Raw genomic sequence first — 13,423 nt, 5'->3', positions numbered from 1 at the left:
CGGCCGAACCACGTGACCGATGGCATCATCATTAACATATTTGATTCCCCATGGAGAGTTCTTTACAATGAGCCATGTCTCAATTTTTTCGATTCAGCACTTTCAGAGAAATGGAGGTGCAAAATTTTTCGGTTTTTCCAAGATGGCGGCCGAACCACGTGACATATGACGTCATCATTAACATATTTTATTCCACATGGAGAGTTCTTTACAATGAGCCATGTCTCAATTTTTTCTGTTCAGTACTTTCGGAGATATGGAGGTGCAAAGTTTTTCGGTTTTTCCAAGATGGCGGCCGAACCACGTCACCGATGACGTCATCAATTGGGCACAGTCTATTCCAGGGCAAGACCAATATGTGTGCAAAGTTTGGCGATTCTACGTGCAACGGTGTAGACGCAGTGCTGCAAACAGACAGACAGACAGACAGACAGACAAACAGATGAAAAATCGGTCAGAGACCGAGGACTTGCCGGAATGTACTTTTTTTATCGGCCATTTAGGACAAATATGGCGGCCGAACCACGTGATAGATGACGTCATCATTAACATATATTATTCCCCATGGAGAGTTCTTTACAAAGAGCCTTGTCTCAACTTTTTCTATTCAGCACTTTTGGAGATATGGAGGTGCTACGTTTTTCAGTTTTTCCAAGATGGCGGCCGAACCACGTGACCTATGATGTCATCATTAACATATTTTATTCCCCATGGAGAGTTCTTTACAATGAGCCATGTCTCAATTTTTTCTATTCAGCACTTTCAGAGATATGGAGGTGCAAAATTTTTCGGTTTTTCCAAGATGGCGGCCGAACCACGTGACATATGACGTCATCATTAACATATTTTATTCCCCATTGAGAGTTCTTTACAATGAGCCATGTCTCAATTTTTTCTGTTCAGCACATTTGGAGATATAGTGGTGCACAGTTTTGCCGTTTTACCAAGATGGCGGCCGACCACGTGACTGATGACGTCATCATTAACATATTTTATTCCCCATGGAGAGTTCTTTACAATGAGCCATGTCTCAATTTTTTCTGTTCAGTACTTTCGGAGATATAGAAGTGCAAAGTTTTTCGGTTTTTCCAAGATGGCGGCCGAACCACGTCACCGATGACGTCATCAATTGGACACAGTCTATTCCAGGGCAAGACCAATATGTGTGCAAAGTTTGGCGATTCTCCGTGCAACGGTGTAGACGCAGTGCTGCAAACAGACAGACAGACAAACGGACAGACAAACAGACAAACAAACAAACGAACAGATCAACATACTTGCCGGAATCTTTTCCGGCAAGTAATGAAAAATCGGTCAGAGACCGAGGACTTGCCGGAATGCCCTTTTTTATCGGTCATTTAGAACAAATATGGCGGCTGAACCACGTGATAGATGACGTCATCATTAACATATTATATTCCCCATGGAGAGTTCTTTACAATGAGCCATGTCTCAATTTTTTCTGTTCAGCACTTTTGGAGATATAGTGGTGCAAAGTTTTGCCGTTTTTCCAAGATGGCGGCCGACCACGTGACATATGACATCATCATTAACATATTTTATTCCCCATGGAGAGTTCTTTACAAAGAGCCATGTCTCAACTTTTTCTATTCAGCACTTTTGGAGATATGGAGGTGCTACGTTTTTCGGTTTTTCCAAGATGGCGGCCGAACCACGTGACCTCTGATGTCATCATTAACATATTTTATTCCCCATGGAGAGTTCTTTACAATGAGCCATGTCTCAATTTTTTCTGTTCAGCACTTTTGGAGATATCGTGGTGCAAAGTTTTGCCGTTTTTCCAAGATGGCGGCCGACCACGTGACTGATGACGTCATCATTCACATATTTTATTCCCCATGGAGAGTTCTTTACAATGAGCCATGTCTCAATTTTTTCTATTCAGTACTTTCAGAGATATGGAGGTGCAAAGTTTTGCCGTTTTTCCAAGATGGCGGCCGACCACGTGACTGATGACGTCATCATTAACATCTTCTATTCCCCATGGAGAGTTCTTTACAATGAGCCATGTCTCAATTTTTTCTGTTCAGCACTTTTGGAGATTTTGTGGTGCAAAGTTTTGCCGTTTTTCCAAGATGGCGGCCGACCACGTGACTGATGATGTCATCATTAACATATTTTATTCCCCATGGAGAGTTCTTTACAATGAGCCATGTCTCAATTTTTTCTGTTCAGTACTTTCGGAGATATAGAAGTGCAAAGTTTTTCGGTTTTTCCAAGATGGCGGCCGAACCACGTCACCGATGACGTCATCAATTGGGCACAGTCTATTCCAGGGCAAGACCAATATGTGTGCAAAGTTTGGCGATTCTCCGTGCAACGGTGTAGACGCAGTGCTGCAAACAGACAGACAGACAAACAGACAGACAAACAGACAGATGAAAAATCGGTCAGAGACCGAGGACTTGCCGGAATGTACTTTTTTATCGGCCATTTAGGACAAATATGGCGGCCAAACCACGTGACCGATGAAGTCATCATTACTTGTTTTCTAAACTAATTTATTCCTTGATGATGCTCAAGAAATTTCATCTTGATCGGATGAAGTTTTGTACTTGGCGAATTATGACGTCATAATGGAGGAACCTATGACATCATCATTAACATGTTTTATTCCCCATGGAGAGTTCTTTACAATGAGCCATGTCTCAATTTTATCTGTTCAGCACTTTTGGAGATACAGTGGAACAAAGTTTTGCCGTTTTTCCAAGATGGCGGCCGACCACGTGACATATGACGTCATCATTAACATATTTTGTTCCCCATGGAGAGTTCTTTACAATGAGCCATGTCTCAATTTTTTCATTTCAGCACTTTCGGAGATGTTGAGGTGCAAAGTTTTCGGTTTTTCCAAGATGGCGGCCGAACCACGTGACCGATGACGTCATCATTAACATATTTTATTCCACATGGAGAGTTCTTGACAATGAGCCATGTCTCAATTTTTTCTATTCAGCACTTTCGGAGATGTGGAGGTGCAACGCTTTTCAGTTTTTCCAAGATGGCGGCTGAACCACGTGACCGATGACGTCATCATGAACATAATTTATTCCCCATGGAGAGTTCTTTACAATGAGCCATGTCTCAATTTTTTCTGTTCAGCACTTTTGGAGATATAGTGGTGCAAAGTTTTTCGGTTTTTCCAAGATGGCGGCCGAACCACGTCACCGATGACGTCATCAATTGGGCACAGTCTATTCCAGGGCAAGACCAATATGTGTGCAAAGTTTGGCGATTCTACGTGCAACGGTGTAGACGCAGTGCTGCAAACAGACAGACAAACAGACAAACAGACAGACAAACAGACAAACAAACGAACAGATCAACATACTTGCCGGAAAATTTTTCCGGCAAGTAACAAATGAAAAATCGGTCAGAGACCGAGGACTTGCCGGGATGTACTTTTTTATCGGCCATTTAGGACAAATATGGAGGCCGAACCACGTGACCGATGACGTCATCATTAACATATTTTATTCCCCATGGAGAGTTCTTCACAATGAGCCATGTCTCAATTTTTTCTGTTCAGCACTTTTGGAGATATAGTCGCGCAACGTTTTGCCGTTTTTCCAAGATGGCGACCGAACCACGTGACTGATGACGTCATCATTTCCATATTTTATTCCCCATGGAGAGTTCTTTACAATGAGCCATGTCTCAATTTTTTCTGTTCAGTACTTTCGGAGATATAGAGGTGCAAAGTTTTTCGGTTTTTCCAAGATGGCGGCCGAACCACGTCACCGATGATATCATCATTAACATATTTTATTCCCCATGGAGTGATGATGGAGATGTTCCCAGCGTGATGGAGAGTTCTTTACAATGAGCCATGCCTCAATTTTTTCTATTCAGGACTTTTGGAGATGTGGAGGTGCAGAGTTTTTCGGTTTTTCCAAGATGGCGGCCGAACCACGTGACCAATGACATCATCATTAACATATTTTATTCCCCATGGAGAGTTCTTTACAATGAGCCATGTCTCAATTTTTTCTATTCAGCACTTTCGGAGATATGGAGGTGCTAGGTTTTTCGGTTTTTCCAAGATGGCGGCCGACCACGTGACATATGACGTCATCATTAACATATTTTATTCCCCATGGAGAGTTCTTTACAATGAGCCATGTCTCAATTTTTTCTGTTCAGCACTTTTGGAGATATAGTGGTGCAAAGTTTTGCCGTTTTTCCAAAATGGCGGCCGACCACGTGACATATGACGTCATCAATTGGGCACAGTCTATTCCAGGGCAAGACCAATATGTGTGCAAAGTTTGGCGATTCTACGTGCAACGGTGTAGACGCAGTGCTGCAAACAGACAGACAGACAAACAGACAGACAAACAGACAGACAAACAGACAAATGAAAAATCGGTCAGAGACCGAGGACTTGCCGGAATTTACTTTTTTATCGGCCATTTAGGACAAATATGGTGGCTGAACCACGTGACCGATGACGTCATCATTAACATATTTTATTCCCCATGGAGAGTTCTTCACAATGAGCCATGTCTCAATTTTTTCTGTTCAGCACTTTCGGAGATATTGAGGTGCAAAGTTTTTCCAAGATGGCGGCCGAACCACGTGACCGATGACGTCATCATTAACATATTTTATTCCCCATGGAGAGTTCTTTACAATGAGCCATGTCTCAATTTTTTCTGTTCAGCACTTTTGGAGATATAGTGGCGCAACGTTTTGCCGTTTTTCCAAGATGGCGACCGAACCACGTGACTGATGACGTCATCATTTACATATTTTATTCCCCATGGAGAGTTCTTTACAATGAGCCATGTCTCAATTTTTTCTGTTCAGTACTTTCGGAGATATAGAGGTGCAAAGTTTTTCGGTTTTTCCAAGATGGCGGCCGAACCACGTCACCGATGACGTCATCAATTGGGCACAGTCTATTCCAGGGCAAGAACAATATGTGTGCAAAGTTTGGCGATTCCACGTGCAACGGTGTAGACGCAGTGCTGCAAACAGACAGACAGACAAACAGACAAACAGACAGACAGACAGACAAACGAACAGATCAACATACTTGCCGGAAAAATTTTTCCGGCAAGTAACAAACGAACAGATCAACATACTTGCCGGAAATTTTTCCGGCAAGTAATGAAAAATCGGTCAGAGACCGAGGACTTGCCGGAATGTACTTTTTTGTTGTCCATTTCGGACAAATATGGCGGCCGAACCACGTGACCGATGACGTCATCATTAACATATTTTATTCCCCATGGAGAGTTCTTTCCAATGAGCCATGTCTCAATTTTTTCTATTCAGCACTTTCGGAGATATGGAGGTGCAAAATTTTTCCGTTTTTCCAAGATGGCGGCCGCACCACGTGACCAATGACGTCATCATTAACATGTTTTATTCCCCATGGAGAGTTCTTTACAATGAGCCATGTCTCAATTTTTTCTGTTCAGCACTTTTGGAGATATAGTGGTGCAAAGTTTTGCCGTTTTTCCAAGATGGCGGCCGACCACGTGACATATGACGTCATCATTAACATATTTTATTCCCCAAGGAGAGTTCTTTACAATAAGCCATGTCTCAATTTTTTCTGTTCAGTACTTTAGTAGATATGGCGGTGCAAATATTTTCGGTTTTTCCAAGATGGCGGCCGAACCACGTGACTGGTGACGTCATCATTAACATATTTTATTCCCCATGGAGAGTTCTTTCCAATGAGCCATGTCTCAATTTTTTCTATTCAGCACTTCCGGAGATATTGAGGAGCAAAGTTTTTCGGTTTTTCCAAGATGGCGGTCGAAACACGTGACCGATGACGTCATAAATTGGGCACAGTCTATTCCAGGGCAAGACGAATATGTGTGCAAAGTTTGGCGATTCTCCGTGCAACGGTGTAGACGCAGTGCTGCAAACAGACAGACAGACAAACAGACAGACAAACAAACGAACAGATCAACATACTTGCCGGAATCTTTTCCGGCAAGTAATGAAAAATCGGTCAGAGACCGAGGACTTGCCGGAGTGTACTTTTTTATCGGCCATTTAGAACAAATATGGCGGCTGAACCACGTGATAGATGATGTCATCATTAACATATTTTATTCCCCATGGAGAGTTCCTTACAATGAGCCATGTCTCAATTTTTTCTGCTCAGCACTTTTGGAGATATAGAGGTGCAAAGTTTTGCCGTTTTTCCAAGATGGCGGCCGAACCACGTGACATCTGACGTCATCATTAACATATTTTATTCCCCATGGACATTTCTTTCCAATGAGCCATGTCTCAATTTTTTCTGTTCAGCACTTTCGGAGATATAGAGGTGCAAAGCTTTTCCAAGATGGCGGCCGAACCACGTGACCTATGACGTCATCATTAACATATTTTATTTCCCATGGACATTTCTTTCCAATGAGCCATGTCTCAATTTTTTCTGTTCAGCACTTTCGGAGATATAGAGGTGCAAAGCTTTTCCAAGATGGCGGCCGAACCACGTGACCGATGACGTCATCATTAACATTTTTTATTCCACATGGAGAGTTCTTTACAATGAGCCATGCCTCAATTTTTTCTATTCAGGACTTTTGGAGATGTGGAGGTGCAGAGTTTTTCGGTTTTTCCAAGATGGCGGCTGAACCACGTGACCGATGACGTCATCATTAACATATTTTATTCCCCATGGAGGATTCTTTACAATGAGCCATGTCTCAATTTTTTCTATTCAGCACTTTTGGACACATAGAGGTGCTAAGTTTTTCCGTTTTTCCAAGATGGCGGCCGAACCACGTGACCGATGATATCATCATTAACATATTTTATTCCCCATGGAGAGTTCTTTACAATGAGCCATGTCTCAATTTTTTCTATTCAGCACTTTCGGAGATATGGAGGTGCAAAGTTTTTCGGTTTTTCCAAGATGGCGGCCGAACCACGTGACTGATGACGTCATCAGTAACATATTTTATTCCCCATGGAGAGATATTTACAATGAGCCATGTCTCAATTTTTTCTGTTCAGCACTTTCGGAGATATGGAGGTGTAAAGTTTTTCGGTTTTTCCAAGATGGCGGCCGAACCACGTGACCTATGACGTCATCATTAACATATTTTATGCCCCATGGACATTTCTTTCCAATGAGCCATGTCTCAATTTTTTCTGTTCAGCACTTTCGGAGATATAGAGGTGCAAAGCTTTTCCAAGATGGCGGCCGAACCACGTGACCGATGACGTCATCATTAACATTTTTTATTCCACATGGAGAGTTCTTTACAATGAGCCATGTCTCAATTTTTTCTATTCAGTACTTTCAGAGATATGGAGGTGCAAAGTTTTGCCGTTTTTCCAAGATGGCGGCCGAACCACGTGACATATGACATCATCATTAACATATTTTATTCCCCATGGGGAGTTCTTTACAATGAGCCATGTCTCAATTTTTTCTGTTCAGCACTTTTGGAGATTTCGTGGTGCAAAGTTTTGCCGTTTTTCCAAGATGGCAGCCCACCACGTGACCGGTGACGTCATCATTAACATATTTTATTCCCCATGGAGAGTTCTTTACAATGAGCCGTGTCTCAATTTTTTCTATTCAGTACTTTCAGAGATATGGAGGTGCAAAGTTTTGCCGTTTTTCCAAGATGGCGGCCGACCACGTGACATATGACGTCATCATTAACCTATTTTATTCTGCATGGAGAGTTCTTTACAATGAGCCATGTCTCAATTTTTTCTGTTCAGCACTTTTGGAGATTTCGTGGTGCAAAGTTTTGCCGTTTTTCCAAGATGGCGGCCGACCACGTGACTGATGATGTCATCATTAACATATTTTATTCCCCATGGAGAGTTCTTTACAATGAGCCATGTCTCAATTTTTTCTGTTCAGCACTTTTGGAGATATAGTGGCGCAACGTTTTGCCGTTTTTCCAAGATGGCGACCGAACCACGTGACTGATGACGTCATCATTTACTTATTTTATTCCCCATGGAGAGTTCTTTACAATGAGCCATGTAGCAATTTTTTCTGTTCAGTACTTTCGGAGATATAGAGGTGCAATTTTTTTTCGGTTTTTCCAAGATGGCCGCCGAACCACGTGACTGATGACGTCATCATTAACATATTTTATTCCCCATGGACAGTTCTTTACAATGAGCCATGTCTCAATTTTTTCTATTCAGCACTTTCGGAGATATGGAGGTGCAAATTTTTTCAAAGATGGCGGCCGAACCACGTGACCGATGACGTCATCATTTGGGCACAGTATATTAGAGGGCAAGCCAAATAAGTGTGCAAAGTTTGGCTATTCTACGTATAGAAAGATTCTACATATAGAAAGTTTTGCGGTTTTTCCAAGATGGCGGCCGAACCACGTGACCAATGACGTCATCATTAACATATTTTATTCCCCATCTAGAGTTCTTTACAATGAGCCATGTCTCAATTTTTTCTGTTCAGTACTTTCGGAGATATAGAAGTGCAAAGTTTTTCGGTTTTTCCAAGATGGCGGCCGAACCACGTCACCGATGACGTCATCAATTGGGCACAGTCTATTCCAGGGCAAGACCAATATGTGTGCAAAGTTTGGCGATTCTCCGTGCAACGGTGTAGACGCAGTGCTGCAAACAGACAGACAAACAGACAGACAAACAGACAAACAGACAAACAGACAAACAGACAAACAAACGAACAGATCAACATACTTGCCGGAAAATTTTTCCGGCAAGTAACAAACGAACAGATCAACATACTTGCCGGAAAAAATTTTCCGGCAAGTAACAAACGAACAGATCAACATACTTGCCGGAAATTGTTCCGGCAAGTAATGAAAAATCGGTCAGAGACCGAGGACTTCCCGGAATGTATTTTTTTATCGGCCATTTAGAACAAATATGGCGGCTGAACCACGTGATAGATGATGTCATCATTAACATATTTTATTCCCCATGGAGAGTTCTTTAAAATGAGCCATGCCTCAATTTTTTCTATTCAGGACTTTTGGAGATGTGGAGGTGCAGAGTTTTTCGGTTTTTCCAAGATGGCGGCCGAACCACGTGACCGATGACGTCATCATTAACATATTTTATTCCCCATGGAGAGTTCTTTACAATGAGCCATGTCTCAATTTTTTATATTCAGCACTTTCGGAGATATAGAGGTGCTAGGTTTTTCGGTTTTTCCAAGATGGCGGCCGACCACGTGACTGATGACGTCATCATTAACATATTTTATTCCCCATGGAGAGTTCTTTACAATGAGCCATGTCTCAATTTTTTCTGTTCAGCTCTTTCGGAGATATAGTGGTGCAAAGTTTTGCCGTTTTTCCAAGATGGCGGCCGACCACGTGACATATGACGTCATCATTAACATATTTTATTCCCCATGGAGAGTTCTTTACAATGAGCCATGTCTCAATTTTTTATGTTCAGCACTTTTGGAGATATAGTGGTGAAAAGTTTTTCGGTTTTTCCAAGATGGCGGCCGACCACGTGACATATGACGTCATCATTAACATATTTTATTCCCCATGGAGAGTTCTTTACAATGACCCAAGTCTCAATTTTTTCTGTTCAGCACTTTTGGAGATATAGTGGCGCAACGTTTTTCGGTTTTTCCAAGATGGCGCCAGAACCACGTGACTGATGACGTCATCATTTACGTATTTTATTCCCCATGGAGAGTTCTTTACAATGAGCCATGTCTCAATTTTTTATGTTCAGTACTTTTGGCGATATAGAGGTGCAAAGTTTTTCGGTTTTTCCAAGATGGCGGCCGAACCACGTCACCGATGACGTCATCAATTGGGCACAGTCTATTCCAGGGCAAGACCAATATGTGTGCAAAGTTTGGCGATTCTACGTGCAACGGTGTAGACGCAGTGCTGCAAACAGACAGACAGACAGACAGACAAACAGACAAACAGACAGATGAAAAATCGGTTAGAGACCGAGGACTTGCCGGAATGTACTTTTTTATCGGCCATTTAGGACAAATATGGCGGCCGAAACACGTGATAGATGACGTCGTCATTAACATATTTTATTCCCCATGGAGAGTTCTTTTCAATGAGCCATGTCTCAATTTTTTCTATTCAGCACTTTCAGAGATATGGAGGTGCAATTTTTTCCAAGATGGCGGCCGAACCACGTGACCGATGACGTCATCATTTACATATTTTATTCCCCGTGGAGAGTTCTTTACAATGAGCCATGTCTCAATTTTTTCTGTTCAGTACTTTCGGAGATATAGAGGTGCAAAGTTTTTCGGTTTTTCCAAGATGGCGGCCGAACCACGTCACCGATGACGTCATCAATTGGGCACAGTCTATTCCAGGCCAAGACGAATATGTGTGCAAAGTTTGGCGATTCTCCGTGCAACGGTGTAGACGCAGTGCTGCAAACAGACAGACAGACAGACAGACAAACAGACAAACGAACAGTTCAACATACTTGCCGGAAAAATTTTTCCGGCAAGTAACAAACGAACAGATCAACATACTTGCCGGAATCTTTTCCGGCAAGTAACAAACGAACAGATCAACATACTTGCCGGAAAATTTTTCCGGCAAGTAACGAACAGATCAACATACTTGCCGGAAAATTTTTTCCGGCAAGTAACGAACAGATCAACATACTTGCCGGAATCTTTTCCGGCAAGTAACAAATGAAAAATCGGTCAGAGACCGAGGACTTGCCCGAATTTACGTTTTTATCGGCCATTTAGGACAAATATGGCGACCGAACCACGCGACCGATGATGTCATCATTAACATATTTTATTCCCCATGGAGAGTTTTTTTACAATGAGCCATGTCTCAATTTTTTCTATTTGGCACTTTCAGAGATGTGGAGGTGCAATGTTTTTCAGTTTTTCAAAGATGGCGGCCGAACCACGTGACCGATGACGTCATCATTATCACATTTTATTCCCCATGGAGAGTTCTTTACAATGAGCCATGTCTCAATTTTTTCTATTTGGCACTTTCAGAGATGTGGAGGTGCAATGTTTTTCAGTTTTTCAAAGATGGCGGCCGAACCACGTGACTGATGACGTCATCATGAACATAATTTATTCCCCATGGAGAGTTCTTTCCAATGAGCCATGTCTCAATTTTTTCTATTCAGCACTTTCAGAGATATGGACGTGCAAATTTTTTCGGTTTTTCCAAGATGGCGGCCGAACCACGTGACTGATGACATCATCATTAACATATTTTATTCCCCATGGAGAGTTCTTTACAATGAGCCATGTCTCAATTTTTTCTATTCAGCACTTTCGGAGATATGGAGGTGCAAAGTTTTTCGGTTTTTCCAAGATGGCGGCCGAACCACGTGACTGATGACGTCAGCATTAACATATTTTATTCCCCATGGAGAGTTCTTTACAATGAGCCATGTCTCAATTTTTTCTATTCAGAACTTTTAGAGATATAGAGGTGCAAAGTTTTCCAAGATGGCGGCCGAACCACGTGACCGATGACGTCATCAATTGGGCACAGTCTATTCCAGGGCAAGACAAATACGTGTGCAAAGTTTGGCGATTCTACGTGCAACGGTGTAGACGTAGTGCTGCACACAGAGAGACAGACAAACAAACGAACAGATCAACATACTTGCCGGAATCTTTTCCGGCAAGTAACGAACAGAGCAACATACTTGCCGGAATCTTTTCCATCAAGTAACGAACAGATCAACATACTTGCCAGAATCTTTTCCAGCAAGTAACAAACAGACAGACAGACAGACAGATGAAAAATCGGTCAGAGACCGAGGACTTCCCGGAATGTGCTTTTTTTATCGGCAATTTTGGACAAATATGGTGGCCGAACCACGTGACCGATGACGTCATCATTATTTGTTTTCCAAACTAATTTATTCCTGGATTATGCTCAATAAATTTCATGTTAATCGGATGAAGTTTTGTACTTGTCGAATTATGACGTCATAATGGAGGCACCTATGACATCATCATTAACATATTTTATTCCCCATGGAAAGTTTTTACAATGAGCCATGTCTCAATTTTTTCTATTCAGCACTTTCCGAGATATAGAGGTGCAAAGTTTTTCCGTTTTTCCAAGATGGCGGCCGAACCACTTGACGGATGACGTCCTTATTTGTTTTCTAAACTAATTTATTCTTAGATTATGCTCAAGAAATTTAATCTTGATCAATGAAGTTTTGTACTTGTCGAATTATGACGTCATAATGGAGGCACCTGTGACATCATCATGAACATATTTTATTCCCCATGGAGAGTTCTTTACAATGAGCCATGTCTCAATTCTTTCTATGCAGCACTTTTGGAGATATTGGGGTGCAAATTTTTTCCGTTTTTCCAAGATGGCGGCCGAACCACGTGACCGATGACGTCATCTTTTTTTTCTCCACCAGTTTATGCCTACATGGCACTCAATAAATTGCATCTTGATTGGATGAAGTTTTGTACTTGTCAAATTATTGAATTATGACGTCATAATGGAGGCCTTGGGCCGAGAGAGTTAAATTTGGGCATAGTCGATTCCACAGCAAGACAAATATGTGTGTGTAGCGGTTACCTTATTGGGACTTAATCCACGGGCACGGGCCAGTGGGGCTTTTGATGGTGTGGGCGTGGCGTGCATGCGTTTGTTGGAGCCACGCCCTCCAAAGAGGGTTTTGGCATTATAAAAGCTGTATGAGTTCCGGTCGTGTTTTCAGTGCTGTTGGAATAAAGGAGCTTTGAACACCTAAGCAATGTCTCGTCCTCTCGCCATCCGCAACTCCAACATTGGTGACCCCGTCTAGCTCTCGATGTTTCGGAGCTTCAAACGAACATGGCGAAAAGTGGAGTTTCGTTAAACTGCCGGAGTTTTGGGAACGACAAGGACCGCAAGTACAAGAGGCTAAAAGCGCTGCTGCTTGTAACCGCCGAGCGCACTGAAGCCGAGCGCGCCCGCGGACTACTTTCTCTGCCCGGGCTGGGTGATTCCAGGCCGTCGGAGCTTATGGACCACATGTTGTCTCTCCTGCAACAGCTGCCAGGACAGGTACGGTCAGCCCTGGCCAACTCATCTGTTAGGGATTTCCGCGCCCTGGCCAGGGAGGCAGACAAGTGTTTCTCCGCCAGACAGCAATGTGGTGCGGCCGCATGGGACACCGGCCCTGTCGGGCCTCCGCCGCTGGCTGACACTGTCGCGCTTTACTGAAGAGGGCCGTGAGGAACCTCAGCAGCCTCGGGAGGCCCATGAGGAACCTCAGCAGCCTCGAGAGGCCCGTGAGGAACCTCAGCAGCCTTGGGAGGCCCGTGAGGAACCTCAGCAGCCTTGAGAGGCTCGTGAGGAACATCAGCAGCCTCGAGAGGCCCGTGAAGAACCTCAGCAGCCATGGGAGGCCCGTGAGGAACCTCAGCAGCCGCAAGAGGTCCGTGAGGAACCTCAGCAGCCTCGAGAGGCCCGTG

The sequence above is a fragment of the Myxine glutinosa genome, chromosome 7, assembly GCF_964187855.1.
Source record: "Myxine glutinosa chromosome 7, kmMyxGlut1.1, whole genome shotgun sequence".
Classification (NCBI taxonomy): domain Eukaryota; kingdom Metazoa; phylum Chordata; class Myxini; order Myxiniformes; family Myxinidae; genus Myxine; species Myxine glutinosa.
This window is presented reverse-complemented; position numbering follows the sequence as displayed.